Raw genomic sequence first — 25,724 nt, 5'->3', positions numbered from 1 at the left:
TCTGCTAACAATGACTATCTAACTATGGCCAATTAGGTTATACAGGTTTTCTACATGGCTAAGCTTGTAAAGGCCCTAGGGCCATTAGCCTAGTAACCTCCTATGAACCTATGAACCTTTGAGGGAGCTGACTCCTGATGACTGAAACCTGGTGTATGTGAAGATAGGCGTGGCTGTAAAATGCCATCATTTTTCACTGCAGATTATTAGAGTGTTAACTATGTATGCAGACAAAGTGTTCAGAGCCCATAGATAGGGCCCAGAGAAGTCCAAAATCTTAGTCACTCCCCCCACCAGCAGCATAGGTAATGTCTCCTAGGGAAAGACTACCAAGGGCCTCAATACAGGGCAAAGGGCTGGAACAGCCTGGCCCAAGAGGTGGCATGTGTTACTGACATGCATAAATGGTGGACAATACCACAACAATTACAATGATTTGTAAAAGGAAAATCCTAACCTCCTGGTCCAGTGGATGGCTGAGGTGAGGCACAGCCAACAACTATGTACTGTAAGTAAGACATTCCTTACCCCTCCACATGCAGACTGCCACTGATTGCCATCTAATGGACTCTCATTGTTTTTTCCATAGTCCCTGAATAAATTGCAGAGTATATACAGCTGCACAGAAGGAGGCCTGAGTGGCTTAGTGAGTGCTGAACTGTTAGCAATCCTAACAGTTGACATACAGCAGGTCAGGTTAACTATGTGTTTTGACCAAGATTGCCACATTATCAGACAACCAGAATAGCATTTTAGCTTTGTAGATTTATGAGTTGCCAGCACTTTCTAAGACAGAAGATAAACTATTACCATACAAGCTAGTTATGTTGTACAATGCAATTTATTTAGGATCTATCCTCTAATGTTGTGGTGTTTAAGATACTGAACTAATAGTTTACTGCAAGTGCAACAGTTATGTTAGGAAATATTTTTTTGCCATGTTACGTCAAGCCTTTTGTGAGTTTACCTATTATTTGGAAAAGCACAACTGCTCATTTAAGGAGGGTTCTGCATGAAGAGAGGTGTTAGGCCTTTCTGTATACAGAACTGAAGTTCAGAATGCATTTTTAATATTGAATGGGAGCCCTATAGGTTTGATTTTATATATTTGTAGTCGCCCTCACAGTAAGACGCTGTCCGGTTTGATTCTCAGCTAGAGTGTCTTCTGCATGGAGACATTTGTGAATGGGCGTACCTTCATTGAAGGTTGTGCATCAGGCCTGGCAAGCCGGTACGTAAAAATCAACTGCCAGTCATTAGCAGACCGGAGTTCCGCTGTGGCGACCCCAAACTGGGAAATGCCGAAAGACACAAACAAACATATATATATATATATATATATATATATATATATATATATATATATATATATACATACACACACACACACACACACACACACACACACACACACACACACACACACACACACACACACACACACACACACACACACATTATATATAATATATATATATATATATATATATATATATGTGTGTGTGTGTGTGTGTGTGTGTGTGTGTGTCAGTGGTTGCATTTTTCTGTCGATTTGTATATATATATCTCAGAAAGTCAAGGCATTATTTTTATGCTGACAGTGGCTTCAGTCCACCCTTGGTAGAATTTTCACCATTAGTGTGTGTGTTTCATGACAGGCTTCTCATAGAGTGCTGCATATAAATGCAGTGCATTTCAGACTGCATATGCTGAAGGCAGTAGGTTGTCCACTATCATACTGGCACATTATTGACAGATTATGTCAGAGCTGCAGTCCCAATGGTCCTGATATACCTGGACTGATGATACTAATGCATATTTAAATTCAATCTTCTATACGACTGTGTAAGTAGTTCAGCAGCTTCATGCTTTGGTTTATGCACTGGATGTGCTGAAGACTTTGTATTCTATTGCCATCACTTACATACAGCAGCACAGTGGTGCAGTGGTTAGCATTGTTGCCTAACTATAAGAGGTTTTCCAGTTCAATTCTTTGCTGGGCTGCCTTCTTTGTGGAGTCTGTATCTCCTCCTTGTGTTCAATTGGGTTTCCTTCTAAAGACATGTATCTGGAGCATTTCTGCCCAGACCTCCTCTGAAAATGGGTTTTGTCCCAGTAGGACTTTCTTGTTAAATACAATTTCACCTGCCATTGCAGACAAAGATCAATGGGTTCTTCATTTATCCTTCTAATTAGAGTATCCACAACAATGTGATTGACCTGCATGTCATCTCTTTCATTCTGTAGGTGAGTGACACACTCCATGAGCGTGGTTTTCAGTGCAATGTGTTCTTAGAGTACTGCTGTTGCTTGTAAAATGCATTTCCATTCATTTTGTAGGTATTGAAGGCTGTGGACTCAAGTGTCCTCTGGGTTGTATGTTGTTTGACTTTTCGGCTTTTCCTGGTTAGGGGTCGCCACAGCTGAACTCCGGTCCGCTCATGATTGGCAGTAGATTTTTATGGTGTCGAGTTGCCAGCCTGATGCTCAACATTCAACGAAGGCACGCCCATTCACACATGTCTTTCAAATGCCACTCGACCGCAGGGAGGACATTGGCACATAATCATTACCATCTTCATGACCATTGCATTTTAGTAAATGTAAAATGGTCAGAGTCTGGTTATATTTTACCTTCGTTTTCACTGTGTTTGTATGATTCTCTCTCCTGCTCTCTTTCTTACTGCCCTTTCCATTATATGCATTATTTATTTATTTGTTTGTTTGTTTATTTACATATTTATTCTCTCAGTTTATTTTACATTTATATGCAAAACATATAAAACATACATAAAACATACAAAACATATGCATCCACACCAACACCACTGTTGTCATTCAGGCCTGTCACCCCACCACAGGAAACTACTCCATCACCACTGATAATATCACAGTCATTGGTGTCCCTAGCTGGCAGTAGCTGCAGTGCCATCAGCCCTGACAATGAAGGTGCTACAATAGCATCTGCCAGAAGCAATGAGAGTAGAGGTGACATGTATGTCACCTGGCAACAGATGGAGGAAATTGTAGGGGCACTTACTGATAGGTGTTTGGATGCCTGAATTAGTCAGCTAGAGACCCTCCTCTAGCAGCTTGGGAAGGCACATCCCTGACCCATGATGGCATTAATATCAGAGTCAGGGCTTAGTAGTGAAGTAGCCTAGAGTGGGGATGTGGGGAATAAGCTCCCACTGGGTCACAATTGGAAGGGAATGCAGCTGTGCACCCTATGCTATTCTCCCATCCCATCTATTTCACTGCCTGTCCCTGTTTGTTCTTTTGTCCTCCCCAAACTATTGTCTTTCCTCTGTGTTTCTGATGAATTGTTCTCCACTCTTTTCTCATTCTGTGAGTGTGCCAGCACCTCCCCTGTTAGTCTTCTGTGTTTGTGTGTGTATACCTCTGTTACCTACCCTAACCCTCTCACCGTCCTCTTACCTCCCTTACCACTTTCGCCAAGCTGCCTTTTTTCATATCTATATAAAATGGGCATCTGGCATCCAAAAATTAATTCTTTCCCCAGGTCCTTCCTGCTTTTTCTATAATTCTTTACCTTATGCTCAACATTCTGCCTGCTTCTCCCTTTATAACATTTTCCTGTCTTCCCATTTCCAACCTTAATTTGGTGAACACATAGATCAGCACATATGCTTCATAGCCCCTTAAGGCTGCCAGTTAACTTCCCCTTCATGCTGATAATCATCAAGGCAGAAGCCCAACTAGTGAGTACTGCTTCTGCTTGTATTTCCATGCAGTTATACCACACTGTATCCTGTTCTTCCTGCAGTCCCTGCTGCAGCTGTGAGCAGGATATTTGATAACTAGTGAGTACTGCTTCTGCTTGTATTTCCATGCAGTTATACCACACTGTGTCCTGTTCTTCCTGCAGTCCCTGCTGCAGCTGTGAGCAGGATATTTGATAACTAATGAGTACTGCTTCTGCTTGTATTTCCATGCAGTTATACCACACTGTATCCTGTTCTTCCTGCAGTCCCTGCTGCAGCTGTGAGCAGGATATTTGATGAGCTGCTGTCTTCACAGTATTGCCTGTTTGTATTTATTCTTAATGAGCATCAGGGCTCGTCACACATATGGTTAACAGAGGAGGGCTGGTTGAGACCACGGCTGCACCCTTTTTGAATCCCAAGGAAATCTAAAAGTTCTAACAAATAATTACTCAAAACAGAAAAGTTGGAATTGCTCTGGCAAATTCATCTCAATGCTTATAACCTTCCAGGATTGAACGACATGTGTTCTATCACATGTTGTTTAAAACTGAAAAGCTTAATGAGATGAAATACTGTAGTAACAACACTATAGAAATTATGTTTTACTTATTAATTTTTTACTTGAAAATGTTTATAATGTAAGGTTAGATAAATGAGGAGACTCTTTACAGTTTAACACAATTTTCGTATATGATTTTCACCATATTGCTGCGATAAATGTATTCATTTGCTTGTTAAGGCAGTTTTAAAGAACAGGAAAATGCATATTATGTTCACAATGCTATTTTAACTACTGTTCCTTTAAATTTTAAAATGGAGAGACCAGATGATTTTAATCATGGTTAAACATGACTATTTAAACTTGATTTTTGTAAATGTTAGTATCTGATGAAGTTCAAAGAAGTAGTTGGATGAAAAGCGCTTCATTAAACTTTGTGGATTCAGTCTTCAGTGAAGTTGCTAGTTGTTTTTGTTTTAATATCTCAGTTTTTTATCCCTAATAATTTATTATTAGATGTGACTTCAGTAATTATATTATTAAGAAAAAGGATGTAAATTTTTTTTTCATGAGAGAGGAGGGATTTGCAAAAAAATTGTGATTTTTTTGGGGGGGGGGGGTTGAGCATGAGCTGTGAGTTACAAAGCCATGTTTCAATGGCTGTGAAAGCTTCCTGCGATAATGTTTTTGAGATGTGCCAGGTTGTCTGATGTGTATATGACTATGCAATCATCTGAGTATTGTATTATGGAGGCATAGGATTGCTGTGTGGATTTGTGGAGGGTGTTAGGGAAACTGTTAAAGAAGAGGGGTCCAAGGATAGATCATTGTGATACACCGGTAGTAACTGGGAGGTATAGAAAGATGGTGAAGAGCCATTTTACTGACTGATACCTGTTGGACAAGTATCTTTTGAACCATAGAATGGTAGTCTAAGATAGACTTAGTGAGGACATTTAAAGTAGAAAGTAGACGTTTCCTGTGAAGAACTGTGTTTGAGGCATTAGACAAGTCCGTAAATAAGGAGGAGACTAGTTTGCCAGTATTTCTAGCTTTATTGACTATATATATATATATATATATATATATATATATATATATGTGTGTGTGTGTGTGTGTGTGTGTGTGTGTGTGTGTGTGTGTGTAGGTTAGAAGTGCAGTGTCAGTAATATGGGAGAGACAGAGGCCATGTTGTGTTGGAATAGGAGTTCTTGCAGCAGATAGTTTAGCAAATGCTCCTGAATACCTTTTTCAAGCATTTTAGAGAAGGTGGGTAAGATTGTTATAGGTCTAAAGTTATTAATGTCTGTTGAATTTCTTCCTTTGTGTAGAGGGATAATATGTGATATGTTCCTGAGAGAGGCATGTGGGATTCCTGGATAAGATTGACCTATTTATAAGGATTGAGACAGGGTGGGCAATGCTATTAGCTGCTATTTTAAGGTATTCATTTGAAAGGTCATCAAGGAAGTTGAGCATGGTTTGAGTTTGTTTAATGGTAGTTTTATACAGTATGTGGGCACAGTTTGAAGGTGAAAATGGATGTGGTGACATACAGCTGTTAGGTACGGTTTGGATTACATGGACGCTATACTACCTATGAAAAAAGAGTTGACTTCTGTTGCAGTTTCAAATGGTGAGTTATTGGGAGAGGGTTAAGGTTGCATTTTTAGCCGGATGTAATTTTTTAATGCCTGACCCGAATTTTTTAGAGTTGCATTTCTGTTGTTGTGATGTTATTATAGTATAATTATTTGTCTCCATTTATTTGCTTTTCAGTATGGTTGAGATTTGTGAGATATTCTGGTGTTTTATATTGTTACTATTCTTTGCACTTTTCTTTATCCTCCATTAACATTCTACCACGTTTGGATAGCCAAATTGCATTATTTGTTTTTAGTCTCTTCCTTCTATGAGTCACAAGGCTATTTAGCATATTTAGAAAAGTTGCACTGAATTCATTTGCTGTGTCATCTATTAAGAGGATTTTAGGAAGCTCCAATTAATAGATGATATGTTTAATAAAGCCATGTAAATTGTCGACATCACAAGTATGCCAAAATAATTATGTTGCCACTCGTTATTCTTCGTTTTTTAATTAAATCATTACAGTCCAATATATAAAACAGTTAGGTTTTTACATAAAACATAACATGTTATTTATTGCCCAACCCAAAAGTTGTAATAAGTGTTATATACCTGCCATTACTAGTTGTCCAGGTGGAGTCATCAGACTTTATTCATTCTGGATTGTGTACAAAACACTGGTGTAAATGAATTTTCCTAACTCAGTTTTGTTATCAAATGTATTTAATATTCTTTTTACTGAACAATTAAAAACATACAATATCATGTAAAAACACCAAAACATTTTTCATTTTATGATGTCATCCTTTGTGCAATAATACGTACTAAGTACATCTTATATAGCAGTGCTTAACAGTGCATTCTATCTATATACAAATTGCAGCAATTTCTTCACCGTAATATTAATTTACTTTTGTCCCAATCCCTAGTGTCCTTTAAGTGACATTCAAACTCATTTTAACTACAACCCCTGATAGTGCATATACACTAATGAAACATAAGACATAAATTGTGACACCCACCCTACTCTCTAGAAACTGACATAATTTAATTATAACTACTGCAATCTAGTATATCTGTCCAGTATTTTCTCCAATTGCTTCATCAATTTTCCCATGCTTTCTTAATACCCTGGGCTGTCAGTAAATGCTTATATGTTCTCAAATAATTGATCTACACCATCTCTTCTTTCCAACTTATCTGACCCTTCCAGCCTTTAGCTATAACACTTCTTATTCATCTTCCTATATACAGTAACTGCACTTTCTCTGGCTCTCTCAACCCACTCTCTCTCCAGCTAACCTTAAGAATATGATCTTCCAATATTCTGAGATTTTCACTCTCTGACATCTCAGCAGTAATGCCTTCATGGAGGATAAACACTAAGAAACACAATCACTATTTATAACACACTCAATTAAACAAATACAATATAAACTGAAATGAATTAACAAGGAACTATTTTAGAGAAACGTGAACAGGTTTTTATAGATTCTTGTATTAAAAATAGACTTTTATATAAAGAGGCTCTGTATATATTGCAATTTGATACTTTGGATCCAAAAGGAATGAATGTTAAACTTAATTTGGAGAGTTTTACTTTAATTGGTGTTAATTCATTTAAATTTATATTTTAATTGTTTAATTGAGTGTGTTATAAATAGTGATTGTGTTTCTTAGTGTTTATCCTCCTTGAAGGCATTACTGCCGAGACGTCAGAGAGAGAATAAAGATTTTAGAACTCTGTGTTGGTCACTGGTCTGTGGTTTTCTCTATTGTTTTCTTTTTGTGTTTTTTTATTTTGAGACTTTCCTCTCATATACTGTTTCTGACTGTTCTATGAAATCATTCCTTAAATGTTCAACTACCTGACAGTTCTAGAACATATGCAGATTTTTGGCTTCCTTCTCTCTACATCTCCAATGGTTCCTTTCACCCACCTTCCAACATCTCTGTAACTTAAGGGAAGATTTGAACCATCTCTATAGCCTTCTCATTGCTGATTCTACATAACAGGTATGGCTTTGAATTTATCATACCTTCTCAACACCTCCTTCCATTCATTTTAAGATATAATTACACCTTTCACCATTCTCTACATCCTTCCTAATTTATTCATCCCATGGCCATATTTACTCTCAACTAACCTTACATATATTATTCTATGTTTATGTTCTAGCTGCAAAGTTATTCCTTTGTGACTACTGATATCTATTACATCTTCCTGAATTGATCACATTATACCAACCCTTGCTGATCAAGGCTTAATAGCCAATTTCAGTTGTATAAATTATAGCCATTCTTCAGCTTTCAGGCCAAATCTTTCAATCCTTTCCTCCCAAGTTATACATTTCAATATGTATTACTCTTCTTCCTCTTCAGTATATACAAAATTGTCTACCTTATTCATCCTCCTTCTCTTCCATCCCCTCCAACTTGAAGTTTTACCTTGTATTTTAACATTAGAGTCTTTTATCATACACTCAATCTGAATTCTCTAAATGTCTCATCTCTACAACCTCCTGCCTTCCACAAGTCCAGTTCCTCTTAATCTAACAGTCTCCCATTGATCTTCTTTCTCTTGTTCTGGGAATTCCTGAATCCTGAAAGTAAATTCCAGCATTGTTGTCTGCACATACATTTGGAAGTCAGTCATTCTTTATCCTCTCTATCTTCTCATACATCCTAGTCTTTTTTGTACTATTCTAGTCTCTTTTTCATTCCATTCATACTTATTATAACTTGGCTATATCTTCTGAATCCACTTTATATCCTCTCCTGCTGGTGGGAGATGCCTAAATATATGTAGTACCCTCAGAAGTATCATCATCTGCACCACATTTATTCATCCCACTAATGTATTAGATTTACTAAACCATCTACTGAAAATCCACTAACTTGGGAAGCAATTCACTCTAATTTGCATGCGCTGTCTTACCTAAAGTCCGACAAACTTTTATACCCAGATGATTAACCCCCTCTTTCCTTCTTAGCAACTTTTATTTTATTTTACTCACTGCTGTTCCAATTCTCACTTAGACTGCCTTTTTCCAATTGTATTCAAATTCTTTAATCAATATTTCTAGCAATTATTCCCGATAATGGTCACTTAGATATGTTGTTCAACATTTTTTATATTGTAATCTCTTTATAACTATATTTGCACCTTTATTTGAAGGCTTTATAATAATACATTGTTATTCCTGTAAAATGTGCATATGATTATAATTTCTCTTTCTTTAAAATATCATTATTTTTCATTTTTATACATTTTAAACATTTCATCCACATTCTTGTCATGTCACTTAACACAATACATTTATTGTGGTATTTTTAAAATATAGAATGGCTTTACTTATTTTTTTAGATATTAGTGTTGTGAATCTGGTATCCTCCTTGTAGTAAGTAAGTCTACATCAGTTACATATACCAAATAATATAGCTCATGGTAAATTGATAGCTCCAATAAAATGTCATCATTCTTTTGTTCACAAATATTGTCAGTTTGTTTAGACAGTATGTATTTTTTGCAAAATAACCTTTCAAGTGAAAGTTTCTAATAAATGAAACAGATCTATTTCAAAATCTACCCATTAGGGTATCACTGTGGCATCAAACTTAAGTCATTTTAAAAGCAAAGTCTCACTCACTTCTATTAGTTCATATCCCACTAATTTAATTATATAAAATGTCCTTATTGTACATCATTGCCATCTGATTGTTGAATAAAAAAGGGAAGAGTCTAGGTATGGCATGGATAGATTACAAAAATGTATTTGACAGCATCCCACATAAAAGGATAAAGGAATACCCCCTAAACCAATCAATTACATTACAGTAATTATCAGACATTTAAATAATCCCCTTTTCCAAGTGACTGTAATATTTTGAAAAATATTCTAACAAAATTCTGGGAACTACTGAGAGAGGACGCATCCCTAATATCTAGAATTGGTGATAATCCAAGGGTAATATTCAGAAGGGGATGTCATATTAAAATTATTCTTGAAAGTTGCATTGAAAATGTGCATCAGAATTTAGGGATGATTAAATGTGGCCATTGTTCATATTGCAAATACATGGATGTTACAAAAACTTTTGTAGTCCATGATAGAACCTTTAAAATTAATGGGAACTTTTCCTGTGATATCAAAGGGGTTATATATTTAGCTAGTTGTCAACTATGTCCTGTATTCTATATAGGTAAAACTGAGAGGAATTTCAGGCAACATTTATATGAACATCAATATAATATTTGTAGGGGTAACCTTAATAATAAAATCAAAAATCAAGGCCAGCACTAAAAAGTTGTAATTGTAACTTCTTTTATTGAAGCATGAATGCCACAAGGGTAGGTAAAAAACCCTATAACCCTACAACAAATTCAACCAGACTGGTTTCAGCTGAAATAGCCTTCCTCAGTGTAAAGCATCACCATGTTACATCCACATATTTATACATTTTCAGTTAATTAGACAGAGTTGGTTATTAGTTACTCATAAATGGTCATTTAACCCAGGCTGAAAAAGCCCACCTAATTTGATAATCCACTTTCTTTGTTTAGCATTAAGGATAGTATGCCACCCAGATTTATTCACCAAATAATTTGTCAATAACAGTGACTCTATATAAAGCATTTACATGTTTAAGTGCATGTTTAAATAATGCATTTGATTATCTCTTATTCCTGATATCACTCAGATGTTCCTCAATCTGTAACTGTAGGGGTCTGGATGTTTGGCCAATGTAAAAAGCAGACCATGTAGACATGGCCAAGTATATAACCCATTCTGACCCACATTTGCAAAAACATTTATGTCATAGACCAATGCAGTATTATGACTACTAAACTGTTTAGTTTTGTTTACTCTATGTAATGTGTACAATGCCCAATGGTACATTGTTGTCATATTATGGAACCCCCCCCCCTGATGGTACTTATAATGTCTAAAATACGAACCCAGTGTTCTCCCTCTCTGAAAGGAAAAAAGAAATCTCCTTCCTAGAATCTCAAATAATCTATGATCTGATAACAGAATGTTCCAATGGCTGTTAATATCTAAAAAAGCCCCAATGTGACCAACCTCAAATCTAATGTTTTATCCATAGAATGTTCCTTATATACCAGTAGGTCCTTCCTATCCTGACTAGGGACCCAGTTGCTGGCAGTAGCCCCGATTTTGAAATCTATGTATTAGATCATCCCTGTATAGTTCATATTTCTCCAAATTAGAGCAGACCCATTTGACCTGAAGGAACTGAGATTTAGGAATATTCCTAATAATATGTTGTGGATGAAAGCTAGATGCGTGAAGTAGGGAATTATATTGTGGGTATTTTTGAAAAATTTCAGTAGCAAGAGTATTATCCTTGTTCCTTTTCACCAGAACATCCAAAAATGTAATCTGGTTTGCATGATAATGAACTGTGAACTGAATTCCCATTTATTCCCATTTAGATATTCCACAAATTCTTGAAGATAGATGCTATCCACCCTCCACACAAGCCAACAGTCATCCAAATAGTGCCTCCATATGCCAATTTCCTCAATATACAAATTGTTTGTACACATAAGCCATAAACAGGTCAGCATAAATATGCCCCCATTGCTGTTCCTTGAATTTGCCAATAACATTGGTCCTGAAAATAAAGGACATTTTTGGTCAGAACATTTTCTGCTAAACAGATAAAAAATGTATTAAATCCAGGCCGATAAAGTTCACTTTTCTCGAACCAGTATTGCAATGCACAAAGCCCAGCCCAATGTGGGATGTTAGTAAAATCGAGTGTACATAGTAGCAAACCTGGTTCCAATTGCATATCAGAAATAATGCCCAAAAATTGGGTGGTATCCTGTATGCGTGCTTGAACAAATTTCAATAATGGTTGTAAATACTTGGTTAGGAATTTTGAAAGGGGTTCAGTGAGGGACCCTCTGCCTGATACAGTCGGTCCTCCTGGTGGATTATGTAAATCCTTATGTATTTCTGGCAGAAAATATAAATACTGGGATTTAGGGTCCTGTACTGTTAAATGATATAGGTCTCAGTCTGTGATTATACTCTTATCCCTTGCCTGCTTAAGAAAACTGTCTATTTCTTTTTTAAATCTAAAGATGGATCTAGAGGCACAGGCATATAATACCGGCCATCCCTAAGTTGTCTCTGAGCTTCTTCATCATACTTCCCCCAATCCATAACCACCACTGCTCCTCCCTTATCAGCAGGTAAAATAACTAGATTCCTATTATTTTGTAAGTTAGATACTACCAGTAGTTCAATCTTAGAAAGGTCATGAGGTGATAAGCGATGTTCATGAGTATGAAAATGTAAATCCCTCAGAACACTTGACTGCTAGGAGGCAACTTGTGGATGCCTGGGTGGGGTGAAAGTAGCTCTATGAAATTTGAATGAGTTGGTACTAGTACCTGAAGCATCCTCATTAAAAAACAATCTTAAATTAAGTAAACGGCAAAAGGCTATTACATCCTGTGTAAAAGAATCTTCCGTCACAACAAATCCAGGTACAAATGATAAACCTTTATTTAAAACCTTAAAATTCCACCTAAACGCCAATTATCTAGAGTTTCTGTGATTTAAAAAGCTTGTTTCAGCTACATATTGTACTTATTTTACTGCCTGCACTTTAACAAAGTCGTTTTTGTGTTTAAATTACCTGTTTAACTGTTGTAGGCTACACACTCAAGTGTGATAGCCATTTCTGTGCATTTAAAGTGTTTTTGTTATTGTATCTGCTTTATTTTCTGAAAAAAAATATATATATACTTGTTTCCCACCTTTCTAAGCTAGTATAGTCCAGTTTTCAGGTTAGTGCTGAATTCAGGGCTGTGTTACAAGTTTCTGTGTTTGCCCATACCTTACTTGGATAGAAGGAAGTTTCTCTGTTCACTGTGAGAGAGGAAGCTTTGAGCAGCCTATCTGTCCCTGGAGAAGTGGTTTCAGCCCAGAAATTAGTAGTTTATTGGCCATTTTGGGCTAATTTCTATCTCTTTCATTTCCCTGCTATAAAACCCGCAGTTACGAGGTTTTTGGGCTAGTATACAGCTCAGCAAGCACCTGCCAGGTGCCCTGCAGAGTTCTACAGCAGCAGAGAGACAAAATAGACACTTTGGAGTGATTAAATATCATTTTTCTGCATTTTCTTGCTGCCTTTAGCTAATTCCACCTAAAATGCCAATTTTATAGAGTTTCTGTGATTTAAAAAGCTTGTTTCAGCTACCTAGTGTACTTATTTTACTACCTCCACCTTAACAAAGTCGTTTTGTGTTTAAATTACCCGTTTAACTTGTGTAGGCTACACATTCAAGTGTGATAGACATTTCTGTTCATTTAAAGTGTTTTTTGATTGTATCTGCTTTATTTTCTGAAAAAAAAAAAAAAAAAAACATATATATATATATATATATATATATATATATATATATCTGGGTTCCTATGAGTTCATCGAAATGTCAAATCACCGACACTCACCTCTTCGACACCAAGCCATCGACTTTCATATCATCGACAATTCCGGTAAGCGATCTTCCCCCTTGCAGGACCCATGGTAGCGCTTGTTCCTGTGTTACAACGAGTAGGGTTTACGTGATTCTGTATAATTTACCTTGAAAGTGTTGTTATTTATGTCGTACCAGAGAAACAAGCGCTACCATGGGTCCTGCAAGGGGGAAGATCGCTTACCGGAATTGTCGATGATATGAAAGTCGATGGTTTGGTGTCGAAGAGGTGAGTGTCGGTGATTTGACATTTCGATGAACTCATAGGAACCCATATATATATATATATATATATATATATATATATATATATATATACATACACACACTTGTTTTCCTGCCTTTCTAAGCTAGTATAGTCCAGCTTTCAGGTTAGTGCTGAATTCAGAGCTGTGTTACAACTTTCTGTATTTGCCCATACCTTACACAGACAGAAGGACGTTTCTCTGTTCACTGTGAGTGAGGGAGCTTTGAGCAGTCTATCTGTCCCTGGAAGAGTGGTTTCAGCCCAGAAATTAGTAGTTTATTGGCCATTTTGGGCTAATTTCTATCTCTTTCATTTCCCTGCTATAAAACCCATATTTGCGCGGTTTTGCACACCAGGCAGCGCCGGTTAGCTAGGGTATAACTATTCCCGGCTCCACAAAGTCTACTCTTCAATTTTTCCCTTGAAACTAGACAAACGTTCAACTTAAGCACTCAAACCATTCACTTCTCATCCCGGCACTTGCTCAAAATTCATAGCAAGCACTAATAAACCTTAGCACTACACCCCCCCCCCCATACTGTAGAGAAGGACAAGGCTCTCTATTCGACCTTACCAGCCAATCAGTAAAACAGTTCACTGTACCTATCCAGTCATGTCCAAAGGGCAGTTTCAGGTGTACTCTCCGGTCCAACTGGTGAATCTGGGCATTTTGAGGCAATGTTACAATTGCCTTATGTACACAGACAACTCTTCACCAAACACTAATACATGCGAGAGATGCAATTATACAGCCAAACTGGAGGCTAAGCTCTCTCAACCCAAGACTGGACCAGGCAGTCAAGAGGAGAAGGGAATTACTTGCATCACACCACCAGTTTCACATAGACCTATGAAACCAGCACCGGCAAAAAACACACACAAATACACAAAAACATTCTCGGAAACTCTAAATAAAAATCTGTAAAAGCAACAGAGACCTGCAAAGCAGACATCCAAGCAACCTCCACCCCCCAACACAAACCATGAAACACAGTTCACAAAACCAGTGTGCCATGCAATCACAGCCCTTAAGGCAAAATAACATACCCAACACACTAGTAATAGGTGACTCTATAGTCAGGCACACTGATGTCCCACTCACTAGGCTGAACAAGGAGAAGGTTACTGTTAGCTGCCTGTCGGGTGCCAGGATCCGCCACATAACACAAACATTCAGGTCACTCCAGAACAAGTACAAATATGACTCTCATTGTCCATGTTGGTGTGAATGACCTGAGCTGTACCTCCCTGGACTACATGAAAAGAAACATAGAGGAGCACTCTGATCACGTAGCCCAGGCCGGTATGACCCTGACCCTGAGTAGCATCCTGCCCTCACCAAGAATAATACTACGGTATAGGGAAAACATTTTCAGTTTCAACAATTGGCTAAGCTTCTGGTGTCATTCAAAGAGGATCCAGTGTCTGTCAGCCTGGGATGACATGCTCGACAAGCCACGCTGCTTCACTACAGATGGCTTTTACCTGTTATCCTTACGCTTTCGAATACTGGCCAAGGGTCTTGCCACCCCCATAGTGCCTTTTTAGGCAAGGCTCAAAAGACAATCCCACCGCCATACCTAGCGCAAGTAACAAAAAACTGAGGGTAATGCTACTCAATACCAGAAGTCAAAACCTCAACATGCACACACTCGAGGCACTCCTCAGTATGGAGAAAATCGATATATGTGCAGTAACAGAAACCTGGTTTAAGGCTCCAGAGAGCACCCCAGCACTACCAGGCTACAACTCATACCATACATTTTGGCCACAAAACCCAGACTGAAATACAAAAGGCGAGGGAGTATCCATATTCATCAAGGATACCCACACCTTCAGGTTAGTGGCACAGCACGATGCTTCAGAGATCATCCACGTGCAACTAACAATGGGCAAAACTGCTATTCAAATTATAGCTTGCAACAGATCACCCACCATGTCCCAGGACCCCCAATCTGCATTCCTGGAAACACTGGGAAACATAAAGTTCCTACCAAACACCCTGATATTGGGTGATTTCAATTACCCAAACGTTAACTGAGAGAACTACTCAAGTACAAACTCCTTTGCCCAACATTTCCTAGAATTTATAAACTCAAATGCCCTGGATCAATGGTCAACACCCCCATCAGAGGTGACAACATATTGGTCCTGGTCATCACCAACATGGGCAACCGGTGTTCCACACTGGACGTCAGTCCCTCATTGGTTAGATCTGACCATAAACTAATCACTCTGGATAACCACATTCTGCCACCATCCCCGGTCAAAGAAACCACCATGAAAATCTTTTCAAAAACAAACTTCACGTTACTTAAGACTGAGATGGGAAGTTTCAAAGCCACCACTGCTAAAGGATAACGCTGTCCAAGCTGCAAAATCCTTTACTAATGCACTCTATGGGCACCTACAACAATGCATGGATCGTGCTATCCCAAACAAAACCAAGACTCACTCCTCCAAGAAAAGGAAACCAGTCTGGTGGACCCCTGCCATAAACAAGCTATACAATAGGAGGAGGAAACTAGTACAGAAAAGAGTAAAATCCCAAGAAGGGAAGACATCCCTAATCAGTATCAGCAAGAAATTACACTCCCTCATAAAATCATCCAAGTCTAGCTTCGAAAGAAAAATTGCCACGGACTCCAAAGATAACCACAAGGCATTCTTTAGCTATGTCAAGAATCTAAGTGGCAATTCTCAGATCTGCTCAGAGTTAGTGCAGAATGGCACAAAATGCACTGAACCGACTGATATAGCCAACATCTTGGCAGACAGGTTCAGTGCAAACTTCACCCCCCCACCCCCAAAAGGGCCCATAACTATACCAGAAGAATGTAGTGCCCCTGAAATCACAGACACTCAGGTTAAAACAGCCCTCTCCAAAGCCAAAAACACAGCATCAATGGGACCAGACGGTGTCCCAGGCTGCATCCTACATGAGCTCAAAGATGAACTAACCCCTCACCTGAACACATTGTTTAAACTCAGCCTCTCCACAGGCTATGTGCCCACATAGTGGCGCACAGCAACAGTTATTCCGCTCCACAAAGGTGGAGCCACAATGGACCCCTGGAACTATCGCCCTATATGCCTGACTAGCTTGGTCTGCAAAGCTATGGAGTGCATCATCATGGATCTTATTAACAGAGACAATAGGAATCTCCAAACAATGGACCCTACCTAGTTTGGCTTTGTTAAGGGCAGATCATGCCTCCTAAACCTGGTGGACTTCTTTGAGATGGTTACCAAGGCTATAGATGAGGGAAAGGTGGTCCACACAGCCTACCTAGACCTCACAAAGGCATTCAACACCATTCCCCACTCAGATATTATAGACAAGCTCACCAGCCTGAGCATAAACCCTTGTGTCACGAGATGGGTTGCCATCTGGCTCATGGACAGAACCCACATGGTAAGAGTTGTGGCAGCTAGGTCTGACTCTAAACCAGTTACAAGTGGCATTCCCCAGGGCCCAGTCCTAGGACTCCTCCTGCTTGGCATATACTTCTCAGAGGTACAGGCAAGTACAGGAGGACTATGGCTTACCAAGTTCACAGACGACTGCAAACTAAGGGCAATAATTGACTCTCTGGCTGACACAGACATCCTCCAAAAGGGTCTCACTGAGACAGATACCTGGTGTCAAAACCATGGCCTCAAGCTAAATGCCAAAAAGTGCATAGTGATCCCCTTTGGAAAAAACAAAGTATCCCCAAACTATCACATAGGTGGTAGCCCCCTAAATACGGAAGACTTAATAAGGAATCTGGGGACCCAAGTAGATAGTAACTTCTCCTTCGATAATCACATTGCCGAAGTAGTTAGAAAATCCTTCGGTGTGGCCCACCTAATCACAAAAGGGTTTGCATACAGATCAAAAGAGGTCATTGGCCCCCTCTACACATCACTCATCAGACCCATCATAGAGTACAATACCCCATTTGGGATGTACCTTACAAGACACCTGCAACAACTGGAAAGACCACACAAGTACCTCACCAAGAGGATCACTGGCCTCAAGCAGATGCCCTATGCAGCTCAACTGAAGAAATTCCAGCTGTACTTGGTTGCATACTGCCTACTCAGAAGAGATCTCTGCCTGACATACAAGGCCATGTCCAACCCAAAATTTATGGACATGCTCCACCTAAAAAAAACCATAGCCTCTTGAGCCACATGCTCTAGGGATCTAAACCTCAGCACAACAATAAATAGGATGTGCTGGAGGGATAGAGTCCTGTCTTAGAGACTTCCCTTGCTCTGGAACAAGATTCCAGTCTACATTAGGCAGAGCTCCTCGCTAACCTTCTTCAAGAGAAACCTTGGCGAGTGGATGAGAAACAGAATGTTTACCCCAGGGATCACTTCAATGGCTCTGCTGGACAGAGGCACAGGGAACTAATCTAAGGTGGCGGCGAAAGCCAACACATTCTGGCTAGGCTTATAAATGCCTTCGGGCAGATAGCCTAGTACCTACCTATGAACCTATGAACCTGTGTTTCCACCTCAAACAGTCATTTAGAAGAGATGTTCAAAACATTACAAACCTTGTTTATTTCTGTACCATTAATTTGGGAAAACTCTCGAGAACTTTTACCCCCTCTATGTTTCCTGCCTCCCCTATGTTTCCTGGCCCAAAAGGGGCATCCAAATTCTGTCTCTTTGGGATAGGAGAGTCTAAGGAATGGTTACTGTCCACCTCCGTGGCTAAGGAGGATTCAACACCAGATGTACTACTATTCCCGCCTTTGATTGATTTAGGTCTTTTCCTTTTTGGATTGTAGGGTTTAACCTCTGTCTGACCAAACTTCACCTGTTTCTGGGATCCAAAGGGTTTCCCTATATCGTAGTACACCATATCCCTATTATTTTTTTCTCCTTTAGTATCTTATCCAAATTCAAAGTTCTGTACTAAGTTGGTTCAAACATGTTGGATAACAGAATAAATCCTCAAAACAATTAATTTTCTCACATAACAAACAAACCTCCATGATATGTTGATCAACCCTAAGTTCATAAAAGGCTGTTAATGTTTCTACAAAACCCATTGATACCCTCTGTTGGACCTGAGCCCATTACTCAGCCAGTTATCATCCATATTGTTCACTAAAGATTGTATTCAAACCCGCAAATGCCTTGGGGTAATCCCCTTAAGCTGATAAGCTAGAAAAAGTTTCAAGTGCCACACATTAGTGCGTAATGTTTTCATGCACTTAGTAAGCTTCTGAAAAGCCTGGCTGCAGTTTGACATAGGGCCATTAACATTTATTTCAATGCTGGTGTTTTCCAAGGGCCCTAGTCCAAATACCCCTAGATCATCCTTGTCTGAGGACAGCCCTTTTAAAAGTGAGACAAGATCCATTTTGGTTCAAAAAACACCAAAACTAATAAAAAATTGACTAACTACATATCTTTGTAGAAACCTATCCTGATACTCCAATATGTAAAATACAGATCTTCCCTTGGTGAAGAGTAGTTCAAAACTAAGAAACAGGAAGAACTAATGCTTGCAACTTGACCCAAAAACAAATGTCAATACTACTTATGCTGAATTATTAAATATTAAATTGGAGAAATAAGTGTAACTACTGCAATTATTCTGGAAAAATCAGTAAATGTACATATCATGAGACACCACAGTGCTATGTTCCCCCCATGCAATCGATCAAAAACATTATGTGATATTAAATTACCATATGGTTAAATGTTAAATAATAGGAACAAAAATAGCCACTGCAATTGTTGTAGGAAATCACAAAACACCCATATCATAATGTATAGCAGTGCTACATTCCCCCATACCATCACTCAGAACACCATAAAGATCCCCCATACCATCACTCAGAACACCATAAGATGTTCAATTGACACTAACACTAGTGCTTAGAAACACTAACATTCATATTCATGTCTTAATCATGGAAGAACAATAATAGCCCCTGCAATTAATGCCATAATACATGCTTATATAAACAGCAGTGCTATGTTCCTCTGAATAAAATAACTCAATAGCCTTAGTTTGCGACCAAAGTGCCAAAAAAGGGGGAACAATAATAATCAATGCAATATTTGTAACTAAGGATCATCAATCCCACCATGCAGTGTTTTACTCCCCTAAACAAACAAAAGAAATGCTCATATGTTATTATGTATAAATCCTCAATTCACAATATTAGGGTCACACATAACCACTGAATTGTTGGCCCCTTATTCGTAAATGACAATATATGTAAATTATACCAATTATTTACAATGGGATATAGTTGTGCGAGCACAATATATAGTAACAAATTAGATGTAAACAATCGCAAACCTGGAATGAGTAACTACTGTAACCCGAACCTCAATACAACATTCCCACTTTCAATGAAATTATAAAATGGTACAGATACATAGATGCATACAAATCCATGTAAATATAAGTCCTTATAAGTTGAAATACTTCCATTCAGCCAATGCAAAACATGTCCATTTACTCCTAAACAGCCCAGTCCCAATTGTTAAAAGTAGAAACTCAACACAGTTTGCTTATGAACTTTTCAACACGTAGCCAATTTGTACACAAAAAACTTAATACAACTCAAAATGGCCCGTGGTATGCAAGATATCCCTCTTAATTAGGTGATTAGGCCATATCATAAGAAGAAAAGACAGAAAGCCATTATGATCGAAGCATACGTGTCTACTGTTTAAATAGTGTCCAAAGAGTGGTGACCACTATTCTTCTATTGGGTAAATTAAAAAAGAAAACACATTCGAGGCCAACAGCATACAAGTTCCATGTCCCAAAAGATATCCTTTATGTCCCTGAAAGGCAAAGTCCCATATATAGGTATACAACAGTTAGTATATATGAATTCTCACCACATTAAAACCTATTGATTGTGTAAAAAGCCAGATTCTGCTCAAAATGGTCCATTATGTCTCCACAAGTGGAATAAGTTGCAAAAGACAGTAATCTCTGTTGCTTATTAGACAAACTCCCAAAATGTCACGTTCAAGGCCTGTGACATACAAATTACTTATCCCCTGGTTAAAGATGAAAAAAAGAGATGGCACATACAGTTCCCTTTCAAAAGCTGGCAATGTAGAATGTGATAATATCTCCCAATATTCGCAAATGATCAACTTGACCAACTTCACAAACAGCTGAAAAGCTAAAGTTCGGTGAATCCACCACGGATGTGGACAGTAACCACCCAAAGCCGACAGTGAGGAAATCACATAACCTCCAGACAAAAAAATGCCCTCGCAAGTATGGCAAGTGCACAGGCCCAACATACCTTCAGCAAAATCAAAAATCAAGGCTAGCACTAAAAAGTGGTAATTGTAACTTTTTTTATTGAAGCATGAATGTTGGGTGGCATACTATCCTTAATGCTAAAGAAAGGAAGTGGATTATTAAATTAGGTGGGCTTTTTCAGTCTGGGTTAAATGACCATTTATGAGTAATCAATAACCAACTCTGTCTAATTAACTGAAAATTTATAAATATGTGGATGTGACATGGTGATGCTTTACACTGAGGAAGACTATTTCAGCTGAAACTGGTCTGGTTGAAATTATTGTGGGGTTATAGGGTTTTTTTTCCCTACCCCTTGTGGAATCCATGCATCAGTAAAAGAAGTTACAATTACCACTTTTTAGTGCTGGCCTTGATTTTTGATTTTGCTGAAGGTGTGTTGGGCCTGTGCACTCGGCGTACTTGCGAGGGCATTCTTTGTCTGGAGGTAACCTTAATAATGCCTTAGCTAAACATATTATCACTAACCAGCTGAAAAGCTAAAGTTAGGTGAATCCACCACAGATGTGAACAGTAACCACCCAAAGCCGACAGTGTGAATCTAGTGATTGAACAAATTAAGAAAAATATTAGGGGTAGAACATAAGCATTAAGACTAGAGGAAAAAGAACTCCTTTGGCAGCTGAAGTTAATTGCGTATGCATACCCAGGTCTTAATGAATATTGTTCCCTTGGCTGTATCTTGAAATTGAAGTCCTTAGCAAGACAGGATAATTCATAGGGAGAAATTGTAGTGTGATTTGTCTTAATTTTGTGTTTTACAATTGTTTGTAAAAATATGCTTTTATGATGATCGATTATATATGTGATGCTGTAGAGATGGCTCTAGTTAGTTGCAATTAATAATAATGGAAATATTGATTTTTAAATAATTTATTAATTAGCAGTATGTGCAATAAATACAAGTGTATACTTGGCTTACTCATTAAGTGACTAGGCCTTTTAAAATTTTGTTAGTGGGCGATGTCATTATTTTTGGCGGGGATTATTTAAATGTCTGTTAGTAACTTTTGAATTTGTCTGATAAAGTTCATGCTATTGGAATGAATGAAAGCACTTACAATTAAATCCTTTGAAAAAGAGTGGAGCTTTTGTGTCTTTTTCCATACCCCTGTTTTTTTTATTTTTTAAGTTTTTTTTCAGTTCGTGTTCCATTACAGTGACTATGAAAGAGTGGCAAACCAGTTTGCAGTTAAGCCCTGACAAAGGCAAATTGTTATCCGAGGGATAAAAATTCAAAGGGATATTCAAAGGTGATTCTTTGTCACCACTGTTGTTTTGTCTTCCCCTTAACCCATTAAGATCTTTATTTAAGAGATGAGGTCATGGTTACAATTTGGCTCTCAGAAAACAACCTTGCTTATCTACTTTTTTGGAAAACTTAAAACTGTATAGTTCATCAGAGGAGATGAAAGCACAACTGCAAATGGTTAAAACTTTCTCTGATGATGTAAGACTGACATTTGTTCTTGATAGACATGCAAAATAACATTTAATGCAGGAAAATTGTATTCCCATGGAAATATCGGTCTCAGACAGGAATGTGATACAAAGGAACTTGAGCAGGAGGGAGTGTATAAATATTTGGGAATTGCTGAAGGATTGGCAATAAAACATGAACAAATGAGAAAAAAGCTCAGTAAGGAATACTTTAAAAGACTAAAACTAATATTGAAAAACACCTTGACATCTAGGAATAAAGTCCAAGCTATAAACTGATGTGCTCTCCTGTTTTAACTTACAGTTTTGGGATAATTTCCTGGGCCCAAAAGATATTGGGTCATCTGGACAGAAAAACAAGAAAAATGCTTCATGCTTATCAAATGATATATAAAAATCAGTGTATACCGATATTATATATTCCTTGTTCTGAAGGAGTATGGGCCTTCAGTCCAGTGTGCTCTTGGTAAACTACTACTTCCATTATAAAAATGTCAGAAGGTAGTTTATTTATACAAAGTCCTGGTCGTGTTATATCAATACTAATATATTTATTCAGTGTCAGCACACTGATAATGTAAGTTCATTAACTGTTTTATCATTTTATACTATTGTTTTGTTTAACAAGGGGTGGCATTTTCAATGCTGATACTGGAAATCTTGAAAAATATCTTAATTTTTCTGTCTCTCAGCTAACTGCCGATCAGGCGTATGATTTGCTACCTAATTGTCCTGATGAAATTCCCCCATTCCATCCCGATTTAGTTGTCCTTCATTTAGTAATCATCTTCAAAATGCATTAGCTCATTCAAGTGATGTCTTGATGCAATACATAAGGGTTAATGCAGACATTCCTTGTGTTGCAGATGCAAGAGGTGGATAAAGTTCTATCCAGGATTCATGTCACTGTCAATTCTTCCAGTAGTCACAGCCACTTGTTACGCTGATACCAGCAGGAAAATGGCAGTAAATTCACTTGGACTCATATCATGGATGCCGATGTCATGTGGGGGGCAGGGGCATACCCATCAAACCCATTGCAACCCCCCCCCCCCCAGAGGCTGCTGGTAGGATTGTAGAAAGCATGCGCCTGTGGAAAGATCACAGAGCTGCTCCAAAATGCACAGACTGCTTCATGACCTAACATACATAATCCTGGGCAAGCTCAGCATAATGCAATGAAGTCCTATAATACAATGTGCTAATCCTGTGATTCAGAGATATTTACACTAAACGGCCTCATTAGCATTGTCACCATGGTATGATCCCAAAAGTAGCGCGTTATAAACAGCTGTCACCATTGCATTGCTCATTGCACTACTCGTATTACAGCAGTCTAGAAAAATATGTTCCAGGGCTTATTATTATATATATTTTTGCAGTCAACGTTTTGTTCCACATCTGCTGCAATAGGTTAAGGTCTACAGGTCAGGGGTCGAGTAAACTGAATGAAAATGTGAACTATTTTTCTTTGGGTGGCTATAGATCAGCAGTCCGCAAAACTGGCTAGACAGCTCAGAGGGGTTATAATGGGAAATGAGGGTGGAAAGTACCAGCCAGGCATCATTACACCTGCAGAAGGCACACTGATGTGCAGTGACTGGACAATGTCTGTAGGTTGCAGATAGTTAATGTGTTGGACTGCACACTTTTTGCTCCAGTTGATCTGGTGATATGCACAAAGACTCAGATGGGGTTTGCAGAAGTGGATACAATACTGGCTGTGGATCCAAACATGGGACACATGTTGGTGTTGCTAGTTTGAACACTGCTCAGTGTGAAAGGCATGTAAAAATGCAGTTTGTTCCTAGGATGGCCCTTCTGTACCATCATGGGGACAGAGCCTGTGTCAGTGGGGTTTGCAGAGCTTGCTAGTCTTTGCATCCACTGCTACCACATAGTTGGAATTTCTACAAGTGATGGTGCACATATTCATTGTGAGGCATTGGTGATATCTTTGTGTCTCCATGTACAGGAAAAAGATGGCACCAAAGGAGAATAATCACCTTGAAAGGTTTTCTCCAGCAGAGACTGAAATATTGTTGCAAGTTCAATGTATGCATGATTGACATGTACTGAGCACAGAGTAGACTGACCAGACCTTCTGGAGGGTGTACATATATGTACCCTAGGTAGACATTGCACACACCTGCATCTGTCACACCAGGGGTCCATCAACCCTGTCATGTCCATGTCAATACACTGCTATGCTTGCAAATGGTCCATTGGCATCAGTGCACTACTCTGTAAAAAAAAAAATAATAATAATAATATTGCAGCTGTCTCCTCTGACAGTAATACTGTGCAAATGCAATCTGCCCCATGTCTGGAAGCACCACCTACCTCACTGCACAATATAGCAAGCTCTACCCAATCACCTGTCTATGTCACACAATCCCTTCTTCATCCTTAGTCCATCCCTATTTCTACCAATTAAGTTTTTGCTGCTACCAGTCACTCTACCCCACCCAACCTGTGTAAATCATGACCACTGTACCTTGCCCTTAGCATGTTCTTATGTAGGTTAGGTTAGCATTCCCTGTCTATAGTATTTTGCATGCATCAGTTTTAATCTTTGTTCTGTGTATTCTGGCCCATAGTTGTGGAAAACGTATCTTTGCCAGTGGCACAGTACACCGCATCTACCTCTGCCTTGCATGGGCTTATGTGCAGCCATTTCCTCTGATGACTTTTTAACCAGCCTCTCCTCTGCTGCTGGCTGTGGTCCCTTTAGCCATCAGATGACAATACACTGCTGTAGCTATTTCTGTACCAGCATTTTGTACAGCATTGAACAGACATGAAATATCTTGCTGTGGGTCTCTGGAGCATAATGCAGCATGCCACCTGAGGAATAAACACAATGGAAGCAGGCCTTCAACAGTCCAAACGCATTTTCAATAATGGTGCAAGTCTGTAACAGTGCAGAGCTGGATGTCCTCTCAGCCATGATTTGTAGGTTCTGAATCACTGTTCTCACTCATGACTCCAGAACATATCTGGCATTGGTAACAAGATGTCCCTGTGGAAAATCATCTCACACAAATCATTGTAGAGGTCAGATGTGTGCCACACTGTGGGAATTATGTGAACTGCTTCGATGGTGCACAGGTACATTCATGAATTGCAATCCACCTGGACTTTGATGGAGTAGAAGCCCTTCCAGTTAACATACTGGTATCAAGTGGACCAGGCAGGGCCTTGATAAATATTTGAGTGTTTTCAATAACTCATTGAACCTCATGGAAACAGGCTATGTTACAGAATGTTTGTGTAGTGCTGTTTCCCTTCTCTGCTGTATGTGAGAAGCACCTGTGCCTCTCCACATGCTGCAGCACAACATCAAGGAAGTGGTGTAGTAAGTGTGAGACTGATGCCTGTGACCCATCATGTTCCCAGAT

This window comes from Protopterus annectens, chromosome 2.part0, assembly GCF_019279795.1.
Source record: "Protopterus annectens isolate FY-2018-M chromosome 2.part0, PAN1.0, whole genome shotgun sequence".
NCBI lineage: Eukaryota > Metazoa > Chordata > Ceratodontiformes > Protopteridae > Protopterus > Protopterus annectens.
This window is presented reverse-complemented; position numbering follows the sequence as displayed.